General features: G+C 44.3%; 1 long non-coding RNA gene across 2 annotated transcripts in view; it reads right to left on the bottom strand.

The window, feature by feature from the left end:
* The window catches only part of LOC146775988 (uncharacterized), a 691,173-nt gene extending 665,823 nt beyond the window's left edge, over positions 1 to 25,350 (bottom strand). For both annotated transcript variants that reach the window (XR_014972204.1, XR_014972203.1), the window contains exons 1-2: positions 25,217 to 25,350; positions 6,784 to 6,906 (exon numbers count right to left, since the gene is read on the bottom strand). This is a non-coding gene — a long non-coding RNA (uncharacterized LOC146775988). The remainder of the gene's footprint in view (positions 1 to 6,783; positions 6,907 to 25,216) is intronic.
* Positions 25,351 to 25,713: the final 363 nt, after the last annotated feature.

Below are 25,713 nucleotides of genomic sequence, written 5' to 3'. Positions count from 1 at the left end.
ACTGGCACGGATGCCTGACACCTGGACTGTGCCTGCTCTGCCTGCAACCGTGCCCCCAGAAATCACAACACAAGACCAACCGAGGGAATAAAAGCAGGGCTTGGGGTATGTGGGTTCACATTCTGCAGGGCTGTGTTGCTCTATGACAGTGGCCTACTGGCCTGTGGTAAAGTTCCCCCTTAGAACTAATCGCTCTACAGACTAAAAAGCATGAAACAAGGAGCTGCAGATATTGTCAGCAACGTCTACCTAATACCAAAAGCCCCGAGATCCTTATCGGTGACAGGGGGCTCTGGAGCAGAGCCGAGGAAGCACTTAACGTCTTAAGCTTCACCCGATGAATAAAACATTAGTGCGCGCGGACAGGACAGCCATTTACTGACACTGTCAGCAAGATAGTTCATTGGGTTAGTGCGCCTGCGGTATAAGGTCTGCCTCGACAGAGGCAGCTTTAATCCTCCCAGGTTGATACATTCCGACCTGCTGTGTAATATTAACCCTGCCGTTACCACAGATCATCCGACACCATCCACCCGTGAAATGGCTCAGTAGTTTGAGGCGCTGCTGCAGACTGTGAGTACGTCACTGGCAATATTATAATTTTAATAACATCATGGATATGCCAATGATTATTAAATATATAGCGTTTCAATTCTTGGTGTAGAAACTAAGCGCTGTGATCGGTAGGCGCTTGCATACCAGGTGCATTTATTAACCAGTTAAATATTAAGGTTGTACATTTAAACAATGAGAGAGGTTGAACTAGTTCAGACCTGATTTGAAACCCACAAACAAACAAGCCCTGCCCACACATGCACACTTTCTACAATGAACGTGTAACTCACTGAGCTCTCCTTCCTGCTTCACTGCGCTTGATAAGGCATTGTGAGGGGAGCACGACAATGCAAATGGGAGGCTAATAAAGGTAAGTAGGTCACAAATGAGCACAGTGCTAGCTGAATGACCTCTAGGCGCTAGGGGCGGCTTCGTAAGTGAGTATGGGGCCTGTGGCAGCTATCAGGCCCAAAGCACTGATCTGCAGGACTTCTAGTTTCCAATCCGTGTGAACCAAGGACCTTTGCGCTACAAGATGTGGGGGGAGTTCAGACGGTTCCCATTCAGACCCTGGCCACTCTGCTGGGTGTAGCGTCAGGACAGCCACATGCGTTTCAGGGATCGGCGGCTGTTCTAGAGCTGGAGACCTGTGAGGACACTCCAACTCTTCTGAACTGTTTGGCACGGTGTCAAAGTGAGAGCAGACTGGCACTCTGTCCAGGTCTGAGGTGGCAGCAGACTGGCACTCTGTCCAGCTCACAGGGGGCAGCAGCAGGCCCGGTTCTAGAGGGTGGGCCCGGTGGGCCAGGCCCACCCAAACATGAGTCTGGCCCACCCAAACTTGAGCCTTGGCCCTCACAGTGAATCTGCCAATGATGCACAACGATAACAACAAGCATTTGCAATGCAATAGGTCTCGAATTTACGCAAGTTTGAGCTATTGACATTGCAAATGGCAATGCCTATTATATTTTTTTTCGTTTTAAAAACATAAATAAAAGGCATTGTCATTTGCAATGCCAATAGCTTTAACTCGTGTAACTGCGAGACCTATTGCATTGCAAATGCTTGTTTAGGACTGTTGCCCTGGCTGCAGCCTTGAAGTGTGCAGACATAACAGGGTAGATTAAGAACTGTGCTGTCCACCACCACCTCTTTCTGCACCCCTGAATTCCACCCTCAGCTCCTGCCCTGCTGGAGAATTAACGAACGTGAGGGCCCTGTGGTTTTGTATTTTTCTTCCAGGGCTATCAAGTCTGTAACTGTTGCACAGGACCAAGGCGCTGGATGGTCTCAAGTTGCATAAGCTTAAACAAGTTGCCGACATAATGTATATAAAATGGAAGAATGACAGCTCGTGATTTAAGGTATTCCTGAGGGCTGTAAACTGCAGAGTATGTGAAGCCAATGGCCCCTGACGATAACAGTAAATTACCTTGTAATCCAGGCGGGGATATATACAACTCGGACCGAGGGCTTTATTTCTTCCCACAGTCCTGGCCTTGTGTAAATACACTTTATGAGGAAATGAGAAACACATTGAGGGTTGCTCTGTTTCTCGTCCATCGTGCTCGTTGTCAGGCCGTGTCCCTTTGTTAGACGGATGGGCGCGTGCTTCAATCAGGCGGATTCCTTCGGTTTACAAGGGGAATGTTTGTTTGTGTGTGTGAGTGTGTGCGTGCGCGAGCGTGCGCAGACGTGAGTGTGTGTGTGTGTGTGCATATTGTTGTTCTTTTTAATGTCCATGACTTCTGGTGTGAAACAAAAAGTGAACACCATCCATTTAAAAGATATGCCAGCTAGACACAAAACGGTAGACCCAGACCTGCCCAGCTGCCCTTTGTGCTTGTCGTTGGTACTTTAAATTCCCACTCAGTACACAATTTACGCTTTTTTTATGAGAAGATAATTAGGCCAATATGTGTGGTTTCAAGTTACTCATTAAAATCAAATTATTGATTGCGTTAGACACAGATACGCTGCCACCATGGATCAGTCACACACATACACGCGAGCGCGCACACAAGCAATGGCTAGACAAAGTAATCTTTGCAAGTGCGACGGCCTTAAGTCACAGTGCACAGGAGTAGGGTCGGATGAATGAGTGTGAGCAGAGCAGGCCTTGATGTCTGGCTGCGCAGGGCCGTTTCATGTGGCACAGAATCAACACAACATGATTTACAACAAAATAAACCCGGAGCTCTGCACCAGGACTCCAGGCCCTTCCCAGCGTGTAACAACACACACACGTCCTGCTCGCCGTTTGCAGTGTTCGTTCGAGATTGATGAGAAATTCCGCATATGGCAAACACGCAACTAGAATTATCATAGCCAGAAGTTGTTTTGGAAAAAACTCACCTTTTTAATGGTTTTTATTTTTTGGGGGATCTCATTGACGTAATTCCAAGAAGCTCTTTACAGAGAATATTTGCAAATATTGATGTATTTATTTATAGCAACAAATAATATATCGATCAGGAATGGTGCACACCTTGTCACTTAGGACAATAGAGGGTTTGAGTGAATTACTAATACCAATGTGGTTATATCTGCTGTTAAGTGAGCTGTTTCATGAGGGTTAAAATCTAAAAGGACAAACAGAAATCTGAATGTAGTAGAACACTACCTACCTATAACAGACCAGCGACGTGGGCAGCTGCCTCCTGCTTTGCAGTACACATACAAAATTAACATACTTACACTGTTCGGCTATTCACAAGTACCAGTGTAACACTCAAATACAGCAATAAGCCAAAGAAAGGTGTCACCAGTAAACATTTGCGAAGGGGTTTCCACAGCGCATCAACGCGTGTCGCTGCGTTTTACGTGACTTACATCCGTTTGAGCTAGAAACAAAAATTGACATACGAGTAGCGGAAGCAGCATGTGACTTAACGGTCAGAGCTGCCGAAATTGGACATGGGGAAGGTTCCAATATCGGGGGGAAGGCTTAACGTCCTGTGATTTTGGGCAAATCACTTAATCTCCCTGCGCCTTTTCAAAAATGAATGTATCCTTGTGAAACGTAACTGTTGCTTATGTAAAGCGCTCCAAACTCTTCAGGTTGAGTTTGCGCTATATAAAACTGCAGCAAAAAATAGCATGCTAAAGCTGTCAGAATCCCTCCACCCCATTGATGCCATCATGACAGAATGTTACTATTACAACAGGTAGAGATGGAGGAGAAGGCGTCGCTGTTTGTAGTAGGGGCCGTCCTTTATCATCTGTTGTGTGCTCCCTTTTGCACTGGAGGTCCCATCTCCGATCTTCTAATGTTTCATCACTTCTGCCCTGTAGTGTTCAGCCAGATGAAAGCGCCCCGTGTGTTAAGTGTTTTGTGTGCTGGACCTTGGGCCTGCATCTCTCTCCGCAGGGGTGGAAGCCCGTCTCCTCACACTTTTGACACGGCGCTATTTAAAACACAGCTGTTGGAGGGCGCAGTGCCCAAGCGCCTATGGAGAGTAAAGCAGGCAAGAGGTCGTGGCTTTGAAGCGGGTTCCATACAAGTGCAAACAGTTGTTTAATTGGCTAACAGAACAGAGGAAGCTGCACAGAGCTCTCAGGTAAATGCTGACAGGCAGCTGAGGATGCTGGTAGCCCTTCCGAGTGACAGCCAGCTGCCGCTGCGAGTGACGTCTGTGACCGGAAGCTGCTGAGCAACTTGTGGTAAAAATAGTACGTAGTAATACTGATGGCGTGATCAGAATTGGCAGAGTGAGGAAGAGTTTGGGAGCGGCTCCAGATAATGAAGAGGATTTAAGAGGAAGCAGAAGAGAGCGAATGTCTTACTGCAGTCGACAACACGGTGTATACATTCAAAAGTAACAAGCCCGGCGGAGCGTGGCTCGCGCGCGTTTGGGGGCGGGGGAGCGGACCCTTTGAAGTGCTCCCGCACGCTTGGGGGCGGGGGAGCGGACCCTTTGAAGTGCTCCCAAAAGGCGGATTGCATGGCGGCACGATGCGCGTGATTGTGCGCATGCTAGCCATGCAATCCGCTTTTTGGGAGCACTTTTCAAACCCGCTTTCTATAGTCTCGCTTTGCGATCGCTTACGCGATAGCAAGGTCGAGACCTAAAAATTGTACCGATACCTCTGGTGATTTATGATCTTGCTGGAGAGCAATAATTTTGTCTGTTGGTAGTTTTTAAATGCAGATAAACTGAATTTGTGGATAGCTCAGTGGGTTACTGCCTTTGTCAGAGACTCTGCACGTTCCCCCATCTTCCTACCTCCTGAACAATCAACAGGAAGAGGCCGTTTACGTCGTAAACGGGGTTCAAAGTGGGCAGATTTGAAAAGAAAGCTTGTGTGAAACCATACAATGCAGTGGACTTAATAGCGAGGCAGTATAGCCCATCGTGTCAATGTGCCTGCTGCTGCTGTGTGCGACATTCAGCTTAGACAGATATTCTTACTGGACCAGCTTTGCCTTTCATCCCTCTAAGTTTGAAATGGGCAATGTGAATTTAGGGTGATATGTACCCACAGATGACCTAGTCCTGTATGGTCGGCCCCGGAGAAGGAGTTACAATGTGAAACAATACCGTGGTGCTCGCCTGAATCCTTCTAGACAGCACTCCCCATTCAAAGCAATATTCTTAAAAAGGGGCATTTTAATTTAAAATAAACACAAAATGTACTGCACCACTGTCCCCTACAGGTACAAACAAACATACAAAAATATACATAACAACCAAACACTTTTGACTTTTGACAGTCATGCACTTGATAACACATTTTAACAAGCATTAAAAATGCAATAGGTCTCGCCTTTCATTAAGTTAACGCCATTTGCTTTGCTATACAATACCCATTAGCAAAGCAAAAGGCTTTAACTTAATCAAAGGCGAGACCGATTGCATTTTCAATGCTTGCTGTCCTAGCCTTTCATTTTCTATAAGTATGGAAGATTGTTCCCAAATCCACTTGAGCAATCACTTGTTCTACTGCCCAACATTGACACTTTCACCCTCACATGTCCATGCATCACGTTTACATCGAGATGACCGCACAGGCCACAGCAGACTTCCCTGTATACAGAAGGGCTACGAGTATGTGAGGTATAACTGGGTTAGGGAATCCCAATTGTACTACTCTTTCTGCCACAATGCAATCAAAAGCGTTAATTCTTGTGAGAACTGCATTGGCAGGTTTGCAAAGCATCATGAAAAATCAAAGCGGAACAGACCGAATTGCTCCACAGAGGAATGACAAGAAATTAGATCTCTGGCTGCTAATGATATCGTCATTATCAAGCTGGGGATACAGAGAACTTAAGAGCAGCAGGATAATAGCGCTCAATGCCCACCCCTAGATGGCGGTGCAACCAAATCAATGCTTGTACAGATAAAAGAGAACAAAGGTTTTTCTTTAAAGTAATGCTAGATTGATGATAAGGAATATGAGTTTTTAATGTGCCACATCTGGGGTTTCATGACCTTTATACGATTCACCAAAGTTTGGCAAACCTACATGAGCAACAAAGTGTCAGAGTGCCAGTTTTGTCTGAAATATGAGGAGTTTTAAACAAAACATTTGTACCCCACACAAAATCGTCTGTTAAGGACTTTATAGACATGATACAGATTCAAATAATGTATAAATGTGATCAACCAAAACATCTTGTGGTTACATGTATCATGGCGGGTTTGCACACAAATATTTCCCAAGACCGAGCATTAAAGGTTGGTAAACACTTTTTGAACAGACTGCTGGTCGTACAGACAGACTTCTTCAGTTTTATTATTAGGCTTGCAGAGTTAACTCCTACCTATGCACCAAACTGATTCATCTGTCACAGGTTAGTAATGCCACATCCCTCATGTCAATGGCCCAGACATCCCAGAGGATCACACCGCTCACCCACCGCAGTGGCACCTGAAATCATTCACCTATCCAGTATGTTCAGGTGTGATAACAAACCCTGTGTTCCACTTCAAACAAAAATGCCCTGAACTGGCTGCCTCTGATGTAGGTGAAGGAGCAACAGTTGGTTGGTTTGGCTTCCAAGTCTGCCACTTCCTTGCACTACATCGCCTATTCGGCAGTGTGACTGGCATATGTGTTTACAAAAGGAGCAGGAATTCCGAGGTCTTATGAGAGCACTAAATTTCGGCAGCCATTTTGACCTGCAACTCTCCTGAAAAAACAGCAAGCTCCTGATTGCCATGGTGGTCTATTGAGAATGGAAGCAGTTTGAGTTTTGCTCCGGCGCCAGGGAGAACTTACCTGACAAGCACCATAATGCGTCTTCTTCTGTTTGGAGTTTTCATCCATGTATGGTGTTCTCATGGATCTTCTTCTGTAGGACACAACCATGACGCATCTTTTTTTCAGTCTTGTAAGTCGTACCTGAAACCAATAGAGAACAGAATAATTTAGTTAAGGTTGTATGTACACAAACAACCAAGTGTGTGAATTAACAGGAACAATGAACAGCCTTATGACACTGAAATACGAGCCTGAACTCATTTGAGAGATAAGAGATCTGAGCCACATGGAACCATAGCCTACGAAAACAGATGTTCAAAGAGTAGTTCTTACATAAGTAGGCACATAACCTTCTCTGGAGAGCAAGATATAGTGATGAACAGGACTTCAACAGAAGCAACATTGCTTGCTGGTCTGGCACTTCTCATTTCAATTTCAAACTGTGCGGCATATTAACAAGGAGCTAGCGCTGACGTAGCATGATTTTTTGGGGACGAAACGGTGGCGCAATCAGTGCTCCACACTGCTCCTTATTTACAAACTGGAGCATTGGGCCAAATGCGTCAGTTTGTAGAGGCCTGTTTCACATTATACCTACGCCAGGTATAATGTATGTGGCGTAGGTGTACCCACATTAAAAGCCACGTGGAACTGACGCAGTGAAATTTACAACATTTCACTGCGTCACTCTATAACTTGACTATGTCAAAATCCCCACACCGTCTAAAATCGGGCTTGAGGATTGACGCAAGTCTTATAACATGTGACTCACCTCTGTGTTCTGATGCATTGCTGGAGATGCGTCACTCTTACGATCAACTCCAGCAATGCTCCACTTTAGCACAAAAAGATGCATCAGAATTTCAGACGCAACTGTGAATCCTTGCGCTATGGAGGACTGCATTTTAAATACAGCGCACCCATAGCATCGTTGGGACATTTTCAGTAGGCACAAGAAATCTGATGCGCCGATGCATCGGTTCTTTTATATATGCCCATGCGTGTCTTGTCTAAGAACAGGTAATGAAGAACTAAAAGCTAGGGCCATAGAAAGATCCTATCTGAAGCAAGTGTAAATAGGTACTTAAGTCATTTTTAATCGAAAGACTGAATGTAATTAGGTTGTTTACTAAACCTCTTGCTATTTGTGGATTCTTCAACACTTGCTTGAACTGAACACACTGCTTTATATCACTCTCTTTTGCCATTCCCATTTTCCCCAGGTAAACTCCTTGACCTTTGGTTAAGGATCGGTCCTTCAAATACTTTCTGTGGAGGCCAAACTGTATCACTCCCACCAGATCAATACACAAGTTTAGTACATCTGTTACTAGCCAATCTCTAAGTGTATGACTTTGAAAAGAGATTGATTTAAGGGACTCTAATCCACACAACAATTTTGTACTGCTCTATAGATATTCTTTCTTTGGGGAATAGCAGCACTGATTTCCTGCTACAATTACTTTATGAAATTAATGCTTAATCCCTCCACTTGAAGTAAACCTTGTACTATGTCCAGCTGAAGGTTGCACTTCAGGCTTTATGACCTTTTAAAAGAATGGGGATGTACAACTCTATATTGGAAGGAGTACATTTAGATGTCATGTGTTTGACTTTTGTGGACTACCTCTCTGATAGCCCATGATCCAATTTCACTAAGAGAACAACAAATGGTTTATGGAACCACAGATTGTTTCTGGTTCCAACCAAGTGGACTATCTTAAAAGTAGGTCTCACTTATGCCAGGATTTGTCCATTCATTCAACATTTAGTCCACAGTCTAAACTAAAAAAAGACAACCACCCCACATCCCACCACACCCCCAATGATGTACCAATCAGATTATTATCATGAAAGGTTGCTGATCTAAGGAAAAAAGTCAAGATTACAAATGTGTCTATTTAATTAGGACTTCAGTCAGATCATGGTGTACAGGAAACCTGGTTATCCATTCCTTGTCACCTCAATAGCTATCAGATCTTTCTTGTACCAGCGCCGAGCATATAGTAACAATTGATTTCTTGGAAGGAAAAGCAGAGTTGATTCAGTGTGGGACTACAGGAAATAGAGCAGCAGAATGTGTGTGAATCAACTGAATACCCTGATGAGCGTGTCTGAAGTGGTTACTACTGTAACAGGTATTATAGTGGTCAGAAGCTCTGGAGTACTTTTGTTAATCAAAAGTACCACTTAGTATTGAAAAAGCAGGAGACCCGCTGAACTAGATCATTCAACTCAGAAAAGGGCGGACAGCAGAAGGACATGCTTGCTCCTTCTTAGGTCTCGGCTAGCGAAGGCTGTGCTTGCGCAGTCTCGCTCGCGAGATTTAATGTTTTACGAGTGGGGCTTTAACCCGCCCCTTTTTTTACCTCTTCTCCATTGGCTGGCCTCTTAAATGCTGGTCAGCCATTGGAGAAGAGCTTTGTCTCTCCAAACAAGCCCCGTCTTTTTCGGATTCGGGAGCGTGTTTTTCACGTTCTTTCTCTCCTCTGGAATGTAAACATTCCAGCCAATGGCAAGAGGAGAGAAAGAAAAACACGCCCCCGAATCTGAAAAGGCCTCTGCGTTTCTCCGAGGCATTTCTGCTTGACCTCGGAGAAAGGCGGTGGTGTCCAGGGCGATTCCTGCCTGAATCGGGAGGGTTGGCTGGCATGTCTGCTGTAAGAACCGAACCATCCAAGTTTTCCTCTCTGCTCAGCGTATTCCTGCCCCCATCTCCGAGTAGGGACCTTCCTCTCTGGCTCTCCTCCTCCCCGCCGCAGCCTCATTCTCTTGCCCAGCATGGACTCGCTTGTTTGCAAGCTTTTCTCTCTGCTCAGCGCATTCCCGCCCCCATCTCCGAGTAGGGACCTTCCTCTCTGGCTCTCCTCCTCCCCGCCGCAGCCTCATTCTCTTGCCCAGCGTGGACTCGCTTTTTTGCTAACCTTGTCCCTCACACGCCCCCGTACTACCCGCGTCTTCCCTCTGCCTCTCGCCACGTTCGGCCATCCCCCGCCGGCTTCCCCCTGCCTCTCCGCCCCCCAGTAGGAACCTTCCTGTGCGGCTTCTGTTTCCCCCGGAAGTTGTCGAGGTGGCACCAGAGCAGAGAGCACAGACTCTGATGGGCCGAGAGGCTACAAACTAGCGGAGACCCGAGTGGAGCAGCGAGAGGGGCGGCCAGGAGGGGTTCAGGGATCCGGCGGTACTCCAGGAGAAAGGCTGCTCTGCATTACCAGGAGCCCGCAAGGTGAGTGGTTTCAGACATAGCGAAGGGTAGAAGGTGTGGACAGACACCGGGCGTTGGGGCAGTAAGGCGGGAAGCGAAGGGAGTGGAAGAATACCGTGGTCCGGAGACATTCGGAGGTGGCGGGAGAGATGCTTGTAAGTTGTAATCCATTTGCTATGTTGCTCTCACTGCATAACGGAACGGGAGCAGTGGGCCAAGATAACGTGTCTCTGCGCGGGGGTGAGTGTGTGGGGGGGGTATTTTGTGCTAGTGCAGACTAAAAGGACCTCCTAGCTCGTCAAGTGTCACGTGTGATCTGACTGCTCAGTGCTGGGACGCTTGGTATAGGAGTAGCTGTGCTTTTTTTTGCTGGATGTATGTGTAGACAGCAGAGAGCAGCAGAGAGCAGCAGAGCTCCAGTGAGCCGCCACAGCAGTAGTGAGGTGTGAGCCGTGTGCGCAGCAGCAGCAGCCACAGCGGCCACGAGCGGTCTGAGCTGTCCTGAAAAACGCCGACCGGGTGTTCCAGTTTCCAATCTCCGGGGGACTTTGAAGTGGACCAAGTCCCGAGCGGCATCCCCTGAACAGTGTGCAGTGTGCAGTGTGCAGCGAACGAGTGGACGGGCGGGAATACCCGGGAGTCCCGTGAGTGCAGCGGTGGCGCTAATTGTTGGGACTTGGTGGGACTTGTTAAGACGCAATTTCCTGCGGTTCTGTCTTCAGACTCCTCGGACTTGGCCATTGTCACTGCCATTGCTGCTGTTGCTGGTTTCACAGTGGGAGAGGTGTTCCCCCCTCCCGTTTCTATCTGGTGAGCGGTGCAGCTAGATTGAGGCAGGAGTCATATCGCCTTCTCCCTGCATGTTGGCTGGGCAAGGTGGGTTTGTGGGGGCTGTTTGGAGGATCAACCACTGGAATTGGAATTGACCAGCTGAATGAATATCTATATGATCCGCATGACCTGCGTGATCTGTCTGGACTGTCTGGTTGACTGAATTGCTTAACGCCACTTCTGGAGCAAGTTCGTCATGCTTTCTCTTGCGGAGCATTGGGGGGTAATTACATTGCCTAAACGCGGTTTTTGGAGCCAATTTGCCACACTTTGGACTCGCGGAGCACTTGGGGGATATTACCTGTGTGTTCTTGCTGCCTGGTCCCCCCCGCCGTCGCACTCTATACCGCGACCGCAGAGCGGGGGGACTACAGGCCCCACAATCCTTTGTGGCCCCGCCCCACCGACACCAGCGCCCGCGCCCGGAGGCGCAGAAAAGGAGTGGCACTTCTCCCGAGACGCGGGATCGCGCGCGGGGGCTAAGCCCGGGCAAAGGGCGGGCCCTCTGTGGCCCTCAGAGGCTGAAGTAGGCTGGGCTGGGCCTACTAATTTATATTTTAATTTTATTTGTATTGAACTCCTTCATTTGCTTAGTGTTACATATTTCGCGTTGTATTATGACGGTGTAAACATTGTCTCTCTGACCAGGAACTTACCGTAACTTACCTCCAAATATTCAATCTTTTTTGATTAACTGTTATTAATTGTATTCATCGGGGTCACGGTCTCTCCTGCTCTCCACGTATAAGGATGACGGCTAAAAAGTTACGTTCGGGGAGACAATTGAGGGGAAGGTCTTGCATGAAGACAAGATCCAACCCCCTTAGAAACAAGGCTGCCAGTAATTTGTTATTAAAGGGTCAATGCCAGCTGCTGCAATTGTGGGGAAAACCCAAGGGTAAGGAATTGTTAAATGTTGCAAATAAAGCCCTTGACATACCTTCTCCATCTGACACAGCCCTTATGGTGCTCAAGAAGGTCCTTCCTTTGGTGAATGAAGAATATTCGGGCTCCCTGATTATTGAGGAATCTTGCCCAGCACCCCCTGAAATGACTGGTGACATTAAGTGTTCTGCTTCCAATTCTGAGGGTGGGCAACAAAATAATGTGCCTGCAAACCATAAAGTGTTTTTATCCAATGATCCCATGGGAGGTTTACAGCCAAAGGTGGACGGTAAGGGGGACTCACAGTTGTCGAGTATTGACCTGGAGCTTTGTGGTCGATACCTAGCTGATGGTACTCTGAAATCATCTGAAGCTATTAAGTCCCCGATCGGCGCTACTCCATCTGGTCTTCTGCTTTATAGCAGTACCCCCTCTTTAAAATCGTTAGATATTTCCTCACAGTATAACATCTTAAAGAGCCCACTGTTTAATATATCTGGCATTGGTCCCATGGGTCCTCCAGGTTTTGATAAATCAGAAAAACCGATTTCTGAATCCCTGATTGCATTGGAACATTTGCTGGCATCTATTTTACAGTTATTGGGTAAATTTGTGGGAAGCTCTGATTGTATTTTGGACTCAGTCACTCAGATACTAAATGTCTTACTGTTAAAGCTCCCAGAAAAGGTTCCTGACTTAGTTCCTAAGGCAGGATTGCAGGGGCCTAAGTCGGGTAGTGACCATCTAGCTGGAAATGTTAATTCAGTTCAAAATAAACCTGTGGCTATTCTTAAAAATGAGCAATCTTTAGTACCCACACTTCCCGTATCTAACTGTGTAAGGAATTCTGACCTCGAAATTGAAGAAGAAAGTGTTGATGTTACCGCTCAAAAATCTGAAAAAGAGCTATTCCCAATTTTTGTGCCTGAAATGAAGGAGACGGGGGGGAAGAAAAAGAAAAAACTGGAAAACAAAGAAAGAACAAAGGAAAAAAGAGGAAACCAATCCGCAGATACAGGAAGAAAAGGCAGAGACAAATAATGTTTGAGGATTCCCAAGTCCCTGATATCAATGAACCTATCACTGGAGAATCTGTGAATGGGTCCTTGAGTCAGGAAGCGGCCACTCATCCTTCCGATAATTTGAATCCCTCTGCATTAGGCATTAAAATTTCTTCCAATTGTTCAAGGAGGCCCCCTATTAGATGTAGGAGGATTGACGATCCCTCTCCCCGTATCAGAGATGACTAGGTCAGTCCCTATTGTATCTGTGGCTCTTAATCCTTCTGCTCCTACTTTTCATGCCTCAGGTGATGGCGTTGTATGGCCTCACCATCTGCCTATAAAAGTATCAGAAGTTTTTGTAGATACATTGACTGTGGATTTTCTATCGTTATTTGATTTTGATCTGCCTTTAAATAGAGCATGGTTACTTAAGTATTTCAAAGACATAGAGAGTCTAAAGTTAATCCAATCTAACGATATTGATTTAGTCTCCATATCAGGAACAGTTGCCGCGCCCTATGTCAGGGTAAAGTTCTATTCCAAACTTATAGTAAATCTTATATTGCAACAGGCTGAGAACTTCCAGTGTAGGGGAATTGATGTATTACCTGTTTTGTCTTCTGGAAGAGATAGTTTCCCTTATAATAGACTCTCTCAGCAGGGCACTGGCCAAGATGGTCCCCCTCCCTCATTTGATGATTTAAAGATTTGGGTTTCGAAAAGCACACGTTTGGTGACGCATGTAATGCCTGCCCCGTTAATTCAGAACACCCTCCCAATAGAAGATAACCAGCTGTGGAATTGGCTGCCCGGTGCTTTGTCTAGTAAATCCATAGACAACCCCAAACTTTTTCAACATCTTTAGCAGTAATTTAAAAGTTCTCTCTTGGAACGCTGCCGGGATAAATAATAGTCCCGAGAAATTACAGTGCTTGTTCTCTCTGAACGCTAGTGTGGTTTGCATCCAAGAGACTTGGTGTGCTAGTAGATTGTGTGCAGGGAGAGATTATTTTGTACTGGAGGCAATGGCCTCTCCTTCGAAGAAAGGGCATGCAAAAGGGGAAATTGGGTGCCTTCTGTCCAATAGATTAAAGTGGAACTTCACCCATTATGCTGACCCAAGCAACCTCTTTCAGGCGGTGACCCTTTGTAGTCTAACCAGTATGGGAAATAATAATCCTCTGGTAATAATAAACGCATACATTCCCCCGGATGAATGTTTTAATATTCTATTGAAGCAAGTCTTTTCGTACATTAAACAGATTAAAGAGTTAGAACCTCCCCCCTATGTGTTGTTAGTAGGTGATTTTAATTGTAAAGTTTCTAACTCTAGCTTATAGCTATTTAGAAACAAATTTAAAGAAGAAGCCTATCTTATTCCTCAATCTCTCTTCCCTAATAAAATTAAAACTAATAAGAGAGGGAAGCTGTTGCTAGAAGAACTTTCAGCGGCGGAGGGGTTAATAGTGAACGGTAGGCTTCCCTCTGATGTCCCTGCAAAATATACTCATAGATCCTCCCAGAGTGAGTCAATTCTGGACTATGTAATCACCGACTATTGTATTTTCTCCTTAGTGAAGGATCTGGTGGTCTCTCCGACATCATTTAGTGACCACAATGTGATTACTATAAGCCTCTCATTACAACCTTCTAATTCCGATTCATGGTCCCTTAACAGTGATGTAGTTAACTTTCATAAGGACTCTGGAAGATGTTTTTGGAACTTTAAAGCCAAGAAGGGCCTGGAGTGTATTCTAGGTAAAACAATTCTAGAACTGAATGATTGGCAGGGTTCTGAAATAATTCACTTTGAGAATTTTATGAAGGAGGTCATCCGTGTTACCAAAAGGTCTAGCTCTTCTGTAAAAAAGATTTATGTTTCTAGACCGATTACCCTCCTAAATAAGAAAATAAATAAATTAGTGCGGGAGCAATTTTTGCGTAGATCTATTGAAATAAATAATAAAATATACCTGTTAAAAAGAAGGAGAAGCAGAATTAGGAAGAAACTTAAAAAAGAAAAAGAAGATTCACTCTGGATAAGTCTACGGGAGGCCGCAGTTCATGGCAAAGGTAGACAATTCTGGTCACTCATTGGGGAGGGTTGTGGAGTAAGAGTTAGCCCCCTCCCTATTCCCATTGCTGAATTGTCATGGGTCACTTTCATTTTCAACCTGTATGCTGGGAACGGCGTAAGGGTAGAATGTAAGGGGTCTACTAAAGAAGATGAGTTTTCTATTGACGCCCTTTTGGAGAAAACCATTGAAATGGCCATTAAGGACATGCGTTCCTCTGGAGCAATGGGGCCTGATGAACTTCCCATATCGGTATTGAAGCAGGACCCTCTTTTATGGAGCAAGATTATTTTTCCATTATTTAGATCTTGCTTCATTAGTAAAACTGTGCCCTCTTCTTGGAAGGGGAGCATATTGGTTCCATTATTCAAGAAGGGCGATAGGGATAAGCCAATGAATTATCGCCAGATAGCCCTTTTCGATGCCATTGGAAAAGTCTTTTCCAAATGTCTCCTATCGCTAATTACTGATTGGGTTGATGCGAATCAGATATTACCCCTTGAACGTAAGGGGCATGGTACATTGGATAACCTCACAGCCCTTCAGGTTATTTTGGACAAATATATAAGAGTTCGGGGAGGAGGAGTGTATGCGGCTTTCATTGATTTCTCCACAGCATTCGACAAAGTTGATCGTCCCTTGCTGTGGAGAAAGCTATCTGACTTGGGCATGCCCCCTCTTCTATTAGATCTGGTGCGGTCTTTACACACGGACACTTAGTGCCGAGTATTACAAGGTGGAGAAAGGGGTTTATCGCGGGTTATTCCCTCCATTAATGGATTAAAACAGGGTTGTCTACTGGCTCCATTACTGTTCTCCCTGTACATTGCTGACCTTCCAGCTTCGCTTTCATCTTGTGTTGGCATAGCCCCGGTAGTGGGGGGATCTTCTATTTCCTGCCTCCTATATGCAGACGACATTCTTATCCTAGATTTAACACCTAAGGGATTAGCTAATTGACTGCAGGCTTTACATCTTTTTGCAGAGACCCACTACATGAGGATAAATGCCACAAAAAGCAAAATTATGTGCATTTCAGGGAAGAAAAAATCTAAATCAGAGAATTTTGGTTGGTCAGTTGGTGGTCAGAAATTGGAGGTGGTTAAGACATATACCTTCTTAGGAAAAATAATTTCTGCCAACCTGAGCGAGAAGCCTCATATCGATAATAATTCCCGTAAAGCCCTGTCCCAAGGCAAAAGTCTGAGCGGCCTTTATTCCGCCACAGGGAGAAGACACTTTGCTTGTTTACTGGAGGTCTATAGGGCAAAAATTCCATCAACCCTCTTGTACGGAATGGAACTGGTTGACTTAAAGCACTGGGGTTTTCTACAGACGGTAGAAGGAAAATTATTAAGGTCTATAACTTCTCTCAACCCCGCCTGTTCTGTGGCTGCCTGTAGACTTGAATTCGGTCTCCGTAGTAGTTGGGTGCAGGGCCTGTCCGCTCTAGTATGATGGGTTGCCAGCCTGGCTAGAGGAGAAACATGGACTTTGAGATCCCTTCTTAAGGGGGAATTGTTGGGTAGCTTAAGAGAGTACTCCCTAATTGTTAAGAACTTTAGAAAGGCTGTGGCACTTCTTGAATTGGAAGAGAGTACCCTTATTACTATTTCCCCTTCCCAGCTAAAATCTCTTTTGAAACAGGCTTCTTGGGCTCTTTGCTTCACGTTGGACAAGAAGTCCATGCTAGTAAAGAGGGGAGGTGATCTCCTTGCAAACACATACTCAATGAAGCTTGCCCAACCCTATGTCACCTGGAATCTACCACATGGTGTTCGGAGATTTGGGTTCCTCCTAAGGCAGGACTTGCTGCCCCTAAATACTCTTTTGGCAAAATGGTATGGGTCCTCTCCCACATGTAACTTTTGTAATATGTCTGCTCAGGATCGTTTTCATGTACTGTTTATATGTCCTGCATTGCGTCCACTTCGTTAGAAGTGGTTAAGATCAATATGCTTGCAATTGGGTATCCTCAATGTGAATTCTTTTTTGCAGGCCTTATATACTCCTCCAAATGAAATGTTTTGCTTCAATATTTTTAACTTTTTTAAAGGTTTTTTAGCTATTTATTGATGAAATATGGAGGTATGTGTCGCTGATTATCTTGTTCAGTGGAAAATGTTGTAGTTGTCATTTTTATTTTGAAAAGGTGTATTTGTATTTGTGTATCTTGTTTTATGTGGACCTCTTCGGAGTGCCAAAACATAATAAAATTGATTGATGATGATGATGATGATGTGATGTGTAACCCCCATCTCGGACCACTACGATTATTGGGTATTCAGTATTCTTGCAGCAAAAGGCGTCATTGGAAAGAGGCAACATTCACGAGTTGGTGGCTGTGGCCTCGATCGTACATCAGCCGGCGCCTGACATTGCGACAGATCCCGCCCCAGCCCATCGGGCCTTTAAGAGGCACCAGCCTGGTCCCAGGTGACCGAGTCCATTCACCAGGGGTCTTGCTCGTACACGTGCAGAGTCTGAGGGGAGTTATCCCACAGTGACTTCAACCCTGGGCTTTCATTTCTCAAATCACTCCGTTCCGGGGATGGTAGCTCTTGTTTGCTTCAATTGAAACAATTGCTCCATCACCCCTAATCGGGCGACTTTTAGAAGGAAATCCCACACCCAAAAAAACAGTAGCCTGCCGAAGTGGCGTAGAACTTCCTGGCAACCTTGTCTTTGCTGCAAAATGTTTACCCTGCAAATTGCTAAAAAAATCTTTGAGCATATTTAATTCCATCCTTACAACTCTGAAGTGGGGCCATTGCAACTGTGGGCACAGAATCCTAACTTGTAGAGTGCTGCGCGTTAAAAATAAATAAACAAGAAGCAGGGCTGTCTGAATGTCTCGGAAATAACACAAAGCCACTTGACAGCTTTGTATCTTACAAAGGCAGGGAGGGATTACATTCTTAAACTTGTGAAATGCAGGCTTTACTATGGAAACGTGTTTTTTATAGTAATTTGCCACTGGTAATGAACTGTTCGCAATGACACATAAACCACTACACAGATCTTTCTGTGACATGCAAACAATTGTGAATCCCATGTGAGCCATCTCAGCATTTCATCCTTACTCGGTGGTGCCTTTTTTGACCGAATATTTTGCACGGCATGCAGAATTATCCTACATAGCCGGAGCCTGTCTTAAATAATCGGTCCGTGTGCTGGTGATACACACGTCTGTCTTGACATAACCTCTCCTGAAAAGTTGAGCTTCTTCCTAAACAAGACTGTCCAACCTGCCACCACTTAAAACTCTATCCTTTAAAATGAGTTTCTCCTCATCGAGCCCTCCGCTCAACCTCGCCTGTACAATATTGGCTTGGATCCATTGGCGAACTGGATTAGAAACAGGCAGACATTGGCAGGGTTTCATCCCGGACAAAAGACCCCATGTGCAGTTTCAAGGGAATGATTTCTAAAAATCTGCACTTTTATCTAAGATTTCTTTGGAGGCTTTGTTGATATGTTCCTTAACAGGCCCTCCAAATCCTCGTCCAATCTCTTGGGTTACAAGATGCTTACTATGGGAATTCTCCTCTGACTGGTCTTCACAAAATATATCTAGCCCTCTTAAGGCAGTTTCACATGTAGTGGTTTGCTTCCGCAAAGAGACCAAAAAAATGTGCATTAATTGCAAGGCCATGATTACCCCCCACACTCCTCCTCCATCTTCTTTCCACAAACAATGCCCATACTCTTAACTAAATGTACCTTATGAGCTCAGATCGGTTCGCAGTACGGGGACTGTGGTACAGTCCTTTTCAGGAGTGCAAACAGAATTTGGAAATCTCTCTCTCTCCTAGCATTTTCACCTGTGCGCCGATATGCACCTTTGAGAAGGAGCTGAAACTACCCTTTGAAAGAGACCCCCGATCGAGTCCTGATATCTTTCTCTCTGACTTCACCTCCACATTCCGTTTCATTCTTTTCCTCCCCCATTCCTTCCTCAGTTCCTTCATCCATCAGCTACCTTCTTGTGACATCTATGGAAATATCTTTTCCCCTTGATTTTACCCTCTCTGAGTCCCTCCAAACTCGTGATGAATGTACTCAGTTTAATATTAAGCAGTTTGATGCACAAGCGATATTTTTCGTTGTAATTTTATATAACTAAATGCCTGTCATTGTGTAACTTTTGTATTCGTCCTAGTACAGCACTCTAATTCCTACCTACCATGTTTGTAGGTGGCTCTATGCGTGGGTGGCTCTGTCTGTGTGTGGGTAACTGTGTGTGTGTGTAGGTGGCTCTGTGTGGGTGGCTCTATTTGTGTGTGGGTTGCTCTATGTGAATAGCTCTGTGTGGGTGGCTGTGGGTGGGTGGCTGTGTGGGTGGCTGTGTGTGGGTGGCTGTGTGTGGGTGGCTGTGTGTGGGTGGCTGTGTGTGGGTGGCTGTGTGTGGGTGGCTGTGTGGGTGGCTTTATGTGTGTGGCTCTGTGTGTGGGTGCAAATGCAATAGGTCTCGCATTTGAGAGAGATTAAGCTATTGACATTGTAAATAACAATGCCGTTTCTTTAAATGTTTTAAAAACAAAAACATTAACAAAAATAATGTCATGAGCAATGCCAATAGCTCTAACTTTAACAATGCCGAGACCATTGCATTGTAAATGCTTGTTTATTATTACATATTAGTGCTATGGAAAAGTATCTTGCAGGGGTATTTCTGACCCTTCTGTGATTGCAAAGTTGCCCTCTATTGATTTTTGTGAACAATGCAGTTAAACTATCAAAGACAGTAACATATCTTGAGCAGTTTGTGATTAAAATATGGCATATATGGAATAACCTGGGCTCAAAATCAACATAGCTGAAGCGCTGATGTCTCTGTGCCGAAACAAATGTGGTTATAAAAAGTCTGGAGTAACTGGTACAATCCTGAAAAGGATATATTCCTTCCCCCTATTTGAGCACTTAGATGCTAACCTAAATTGGAGTCCATTGGCATCTTTCAAATTCAGTAATGTAGCAAATGTAATGCTGGTATTTAGAGTTTTGATGGATGAAAGGGAAATATGCATACAGCATCTGCACTTAATTTTTATCAGTCAATAAGTGTGGGGATTGCCACATATAGAGCAGCAATCTGGGGGTGTTCTGAAAAGTAATACCTCTAGATAAGAGAAAACAGTTGCTTGTGGCAGATTCTTGGCCTCCCGCAGACAGTCACCCCCCTTTTCCATGCACCAAAAACTTGATGTGGTATACAAGAATAGAAGAAAATGTGCCCTATTGATGTGGATTTTAGTGTGAACAAATTTTTCCGCTGATCTCACAAGATCAATTTCGATAGATATAACTGCCAAAAATATTTCCTATGTCAATTTATGGCTGGAGTAAATCAATGCCACACTGCAGAAAATATATTGCAGATAGGTTTGTAGGCATTTCAATAAAATCTTGATTTCTTTTAAAGGCAAATGTGCTCACTTGTTCTTTTGAAGGACCAGGAAATGACTGAGATATGTAAACCATCAGTGAAGTCTCACAAACGCCTTAAAATTGGCCTGGGATAGAGCAATATTTAGAATGAGTCCCTAATTCACATAAAAGGGATTTGCTTGCTCAACAGAAATGTTGTGTTTCCCTAAGGTAAGACATGTGGAAAAACAAATTTTTTGACTATGTGCCAAATCTTATCTAAATCATTTATGCACTTCATTTTCTTAAGTTCTATAATATCCTCAGGAGAAAATATCTAAAGCAATGCTCCTAACAATGGGTTATCATAGATGAAGACCAGACGTTTTGCATTTTCTTTGGATGAATTCCCTTATGAATACTTTTGTCCCATCCAGATATATATCTGCAGCCTGCAAGATAAGAACCACCTTGAGGGAACAATGTATAATCATGAGCTCCACTCAGCTTAGTTATTGCACTTTTTTTACTTTTATTACATTGTTTGACTATTTTGGAAGACTGGAATTGCATTGTTCTAATGATATTTTAGTAGCTTTGTTATAAAGACTCTTAACCAAAATAAACTATTTCAATCTACTACCTGTGTTCCAATCCATGTAGCCTCAGGGACAACCCGATGTTTAAATAGTTCTTGTTAATCCATAGGAATTTTAAAGAAAAAAGTACTTCTTTTACAACTCAGTGACTCTTTGTTCAATATTGAATGTGTGTACCCAAGAACCTGATATGCTACTCCTGGAAGAGAATGTTGTACTTTGAATCCTTACTTTAAGAAACTGTACTTTTGAGCCAAAATCCATTCCGATTGAAAAAAAAACTCAAACAAGAAGGGCAGATAGTTGAAACACATCTACCTATTTTTAATACAGTAACATACCTTCATCAGTGCAGGTAGTACATATTAAGCCCATTGGTATGTTCAAAAATGTTACAACCACTTATAAAGTGGGAAACCATTACCCTGGTAGCAAATATCAAACATGTATAACACCTCACATGTGAAACCTTAGCAATAGTGCAGGTGTTCACCTTCCAGGGAAATCATTTTGGCTACATACACAAGCAAGACCTCATTGTTTCTTTATTTCTTCCTAAATGACTCATATCAAGATTTCATGCCAATTATAGGGATAAGAGTATTTCCATAATGCTCTCGAGGGAAGCACATAAAAAGTGCTATAAGAGATTGTCGTGTGGTCCCAAAGAATAAGTGTTGTTTAAAATATGGCTCCAAAGGGAGAGAAACAGTATAACTGGTAACAGCAGTACATACGATGTTCATTAGCAAAAAATAAAATAAAAAGTGGCCTCACTATGGAAGCATTATCATTAATGAGCAGAAGCAGTTAAAAGGAGCTTGCTCAGTATTGGCCATGGAAATTAGTGAGGCAATACCTAGTTTTGCATGATCATCCCAAACGTTTTGGACTGATGCTGCTGGTTGTACTCTGGATGTGCACTGAATCCTGTCTAATGGGTCTCAGTGCCAGTGCTCTGTCCCTTAAAAGGTGTATGTCTAATTGGTTTATCCACAATTGGTCTAAGTTAACTTACTAAGTCCCTAGTATATGGTACCAGGGGTACCCAGGGTCCGTAGGTTAAGTGTAAGCACACTCATAAATACATGGGCCATGTTTTACCATTAAAGTGTGACAGACATAACCACTCCAAAATGATTATAAAATTACCTGTTGTGCTCTATCACACTCATGAGCTCATTGTACATAGAATAATCTACATATTGCCCATACTAAAACAATAACACAACTAAGTATGAGTTGACATCAACACAATGACACAGTGTAGGTAAAAAGACATTTACAGACTTAGGGCCTTGATAGATGGGTTACTCAGTCACAACGGTAACAGATATTCAGTCCGCCGAAATATAAATCCCATTATATCTCACGGCATATTATATTTCAGCGGGTGGGATATCCGTCACCATTGTGACGGAGAAACCTGTCCACCAAGATCTAAATCAGACCTTTATGTACAAATAATCAAGAAGCTGTATTGGAGATGGGCTTGCTATTGTATTACCTAACACTGTCTCAATCAAAATATGTTAAATAGGGATCTTACTTGCACTGGTTAGATTCCATTACAAATTTGCCCTTTCTACAGGGTCATCGGAAATGTTTTGGCCTTTTTGCTGGCTGTATAATTTTGTTCACTTTACCCCTGCTAATCAGTGGTTAAGTGCTTGTGCTCCTCCGTTTCAACATGATGAAATATGTATTCCCCTAATTGGCATCTTAATTTACCTATACGTCCCTAGTATATGGTACCAGGGCCTGTAAGTTAAATGTTGCAAGTGGGATGCCACACTTGTGCCACCCACTGCAGTGAAAATGCAAACATGAATACAGGCCTGTAATGTGCAGCACAGTGGTGGAAGTTTTAACTTTAAATTCAACCTGTCAAAATAACCACTTTTGACAGGCCTAAAACCCTCCCTTTAGATACTTAAAAGTCACCGCTAAGTAAACCTTACTGCCCATTTAGGTAGTGTGCATGGTAGTTAACCCCTTCCCTGCTCATGACGGAACCGTTCCGTCATGAGCCACGGTTGTCGTGTGCTCATGACGGAACGGTTCCGTCATGACAATCCTGCCGGCGGCCGCTCCGCCTGCGCGGCGCTGTTTCCCCGCCTGTGCGGGGCGACAACGCAAATGGGCGGAGTCATGACGGAACCGTTCCGTCATGAGCACAGCTCAACTGTGGCTCATGACGGAGCGGCTCCGTCATGAGCACAGGCCCGCCGCGCTGCCCCCCTGCCCCCCCCAGCGCTGCAGCGGAATGTCCGCAGCAGCGAAGGGGTTAAAGGTTAATGTTAAATGTTTCCATACAGTGACTAGTAACCCAAAGCTATTTTCACTGCAGCAGAGTTAGGCGCTACATAGGAAAGCACCAGGATACAGTATTAAGTTTAATACATGTGATCTCCCCTCCCCTCTCAAACACTACAAAATTAACTTTTAGACTTTTTGAAATATTTATTAAAAGCAAAATTCACTAGCAAAGTCAGATTTGTAATAAATACTTTGGAAAAATGACTGTTCAAAATCCACATTTGCCCTGCATTAAAATCCTGGAAGCTACATCTGGATTTTGCTCTCTCCCTTCTGCCAGCCAGTAATTAGCATTTCAGTGGGTGTGAATGAAGTGTGATCTTGCTCTCAGGTTGGAGAGGTGGTATTTTGCCCTTGACAGGATTGCCTCTGGAGTGGGCCCAAGGACTTGATTAACGTCAAAGAGGCCTACCCTTTCACAAGCAGATGTAGGTAACACCAAGGCCTGCATCCTTCTCGTCCTCACAGCCAGAGCAGTCTCCATCACAGGGGGGGCTCTTGTTGACATCATAGTGTCAGATCCTGCTGGAGTGTCAAGATCTGTGTGACAGATCTTCTGGGTGTTTTCATATGACATTTGAGGCACACCTCAAAGAAGGGAAACAGTATGACAAAACAATGTGTGTGTATCTACAGTTTGGTCACAGAAAGTTTAGGATTGGTCTACCATACATCTAACTCTGAGCTTGTTGTGGGTACAGGGGCTGTCTAAAACTGGAATCTGGTGTTAGATGTCAGAGGACGCTTGGATTACCATAGTGCACTCCCCACAAATGCCCCATCCCTCGGAGCCTAAGTTTAGTGCGACCAACAGCTTCGCCATCTTGAAAACGCTCAAAGTGGGTAGGATTACCCATGGAACCTTTACCCTCCCATTAGTTACAGCATCCCCAGGGGTCATTCCATTGCACTAGCTCATGTCAGGCATAAATGTGGCATTTACCGGCACCAACTTCAGAACACTCCTGGACCTGTGGAACATCAGAATTGGGGTGAATCTGATGTCTGAGACCAAAGAAGAGCCTTGAAGACTGACCTGCCCTCCCCTCTTATACCCAATCAATGAGTTAGACTTCAAGAGTCATAACACTGACTTCCTGTTAAAGCTACATAGACACAACACTCTGCAAAAGGTCTTTTCCAATAACCCCCAAGCTAAACAGTGGCAAATTGACTTGGACTGACCCTCTGTCGGATGCTCTGTAAGTCCATCGGTGCCTCCCCAGAGGTTCTAGGGGCTTTAGAAATGTACTCTTGTGGTGGATTAGGACACAAAGGACTGAAGTCAGAAGGTAAAATCCTTGACAAGGGTGGATCTAGTTGGTGTATCCGACCCACACACCATCAGTCAGCGTCAAATTACACCTAGGTCCTGTTCTACTGTGACTATTGACTATCATTGGCAGTTTGTTCTTCTTGGCCCTATGTCTGCTTAAAACTTTAAGATTTCATATGTCCAGTTTTCCTTACTGAATATTTTTTCATTTAGGTGTCATTTTGTTTATTAAATTTTACTCTAGCTGTCTAATTCGGTTTGGGCTGTTTAATGCTTTGCATTACGACATTGTTACTGTTTTAGTACTGCATAAAAACCTTGTACATTGCCTCTAAGTCTAGAGAAACCTGGCTGCTGTGTACTATTGCTACCAAGGGGGTTGTTGTCAGGTTTATTTTGTGACTGTAGTGATTCACCCTGACATGGGTAGTGAATATTACTTGAGGTGAATACGTACCTTCCTCAAGAAACAACCTAATTTCTTACCGATTCCAGTGAGCCAAATACTTAATTGTGCCACATTAGTTGACTTTATAACTTCTAGGTCAAGGTTCTATATATAAGGAGCTGAGAAAATCGTGTGTGGGAGGGGATGTATCTCAGTCTTAAGTGCATATGGCATTGTAGTCATTAAGTCATATATTTGCACAGCTGGACCTAGGTTCTCATATCTTCTACGCACGCTCCTCAGTTAGGTATAAGTTAAAGAGTAACACGTTCGCACAATTATTGTTTAAAATGTAATAGTAAGCCTATTGTAATTTAACACATGTGTATAGCTTTATAAATATTGTGAGAAACATTTTCTCACAGGCCTAAGATATTGTAACTCGGTCACTGGCAGACAAAGTAACTCTTGTGAAGTCGGTGCCCGAGCTCTGCTCTACCTCGAGTGGTCCCGGGGAAGCCCGCGTGACGCCAGCAGCTGCGGGCTCTGAGTTTCGCTAACCCGGGGCTGGCTGGCTGCCCTCCCTCGCGCTCCGGCGCTCCGAGCTGCTGCTCCTCGGCTCTCCAGCTCCGGAATGGTAATCACCTGGCCGAGGCTTTGCAGCTGCCTTTTAAAGCTGCTCTGCGCCTGCGCCAGTGCAAGTAATGTGCATCACATCAGACGTTTACCTGTACCAGGTGAGCTTTTTTCCTCCACTTTCTCTGCCTGTCAACGACCATTCTTCCGCACAGAAGCCACGTTTTTTGCTACTAACGACAACATATGTTCTGCTGTCTCCAATGATGTTACTTAGTTCCTTTTACGTTTTAAATTCAACACAACCTTTCCCTTGGGAAGACAGGACGAACACTGTCGGCATTTATAACACCAATGTTACGTGCTTTCTGGTAGAGAATTATGGAAACTTTGTTATGGCTATTACAGTCATGCCTTCAT

The sequence above is a fragment of the Triturus cristatus genome, chromosome 12 (genome assembly GCF_964204655.1).
Source record: "Triturus cristatus chromosome 12, aTriCri1.1, whole genome shotgun sequence".
In the NCBI taxonomy this organism is placed as follows: domain Eukaryota; kingdom Metazoa; phylum Chordata; class Amphibia; order Caudata; family Salamandridae; genus Triturus; species Triturus cristatus.
This window is presented reverse-complemented; position numbering and strand designations above follow the sequence as displayed.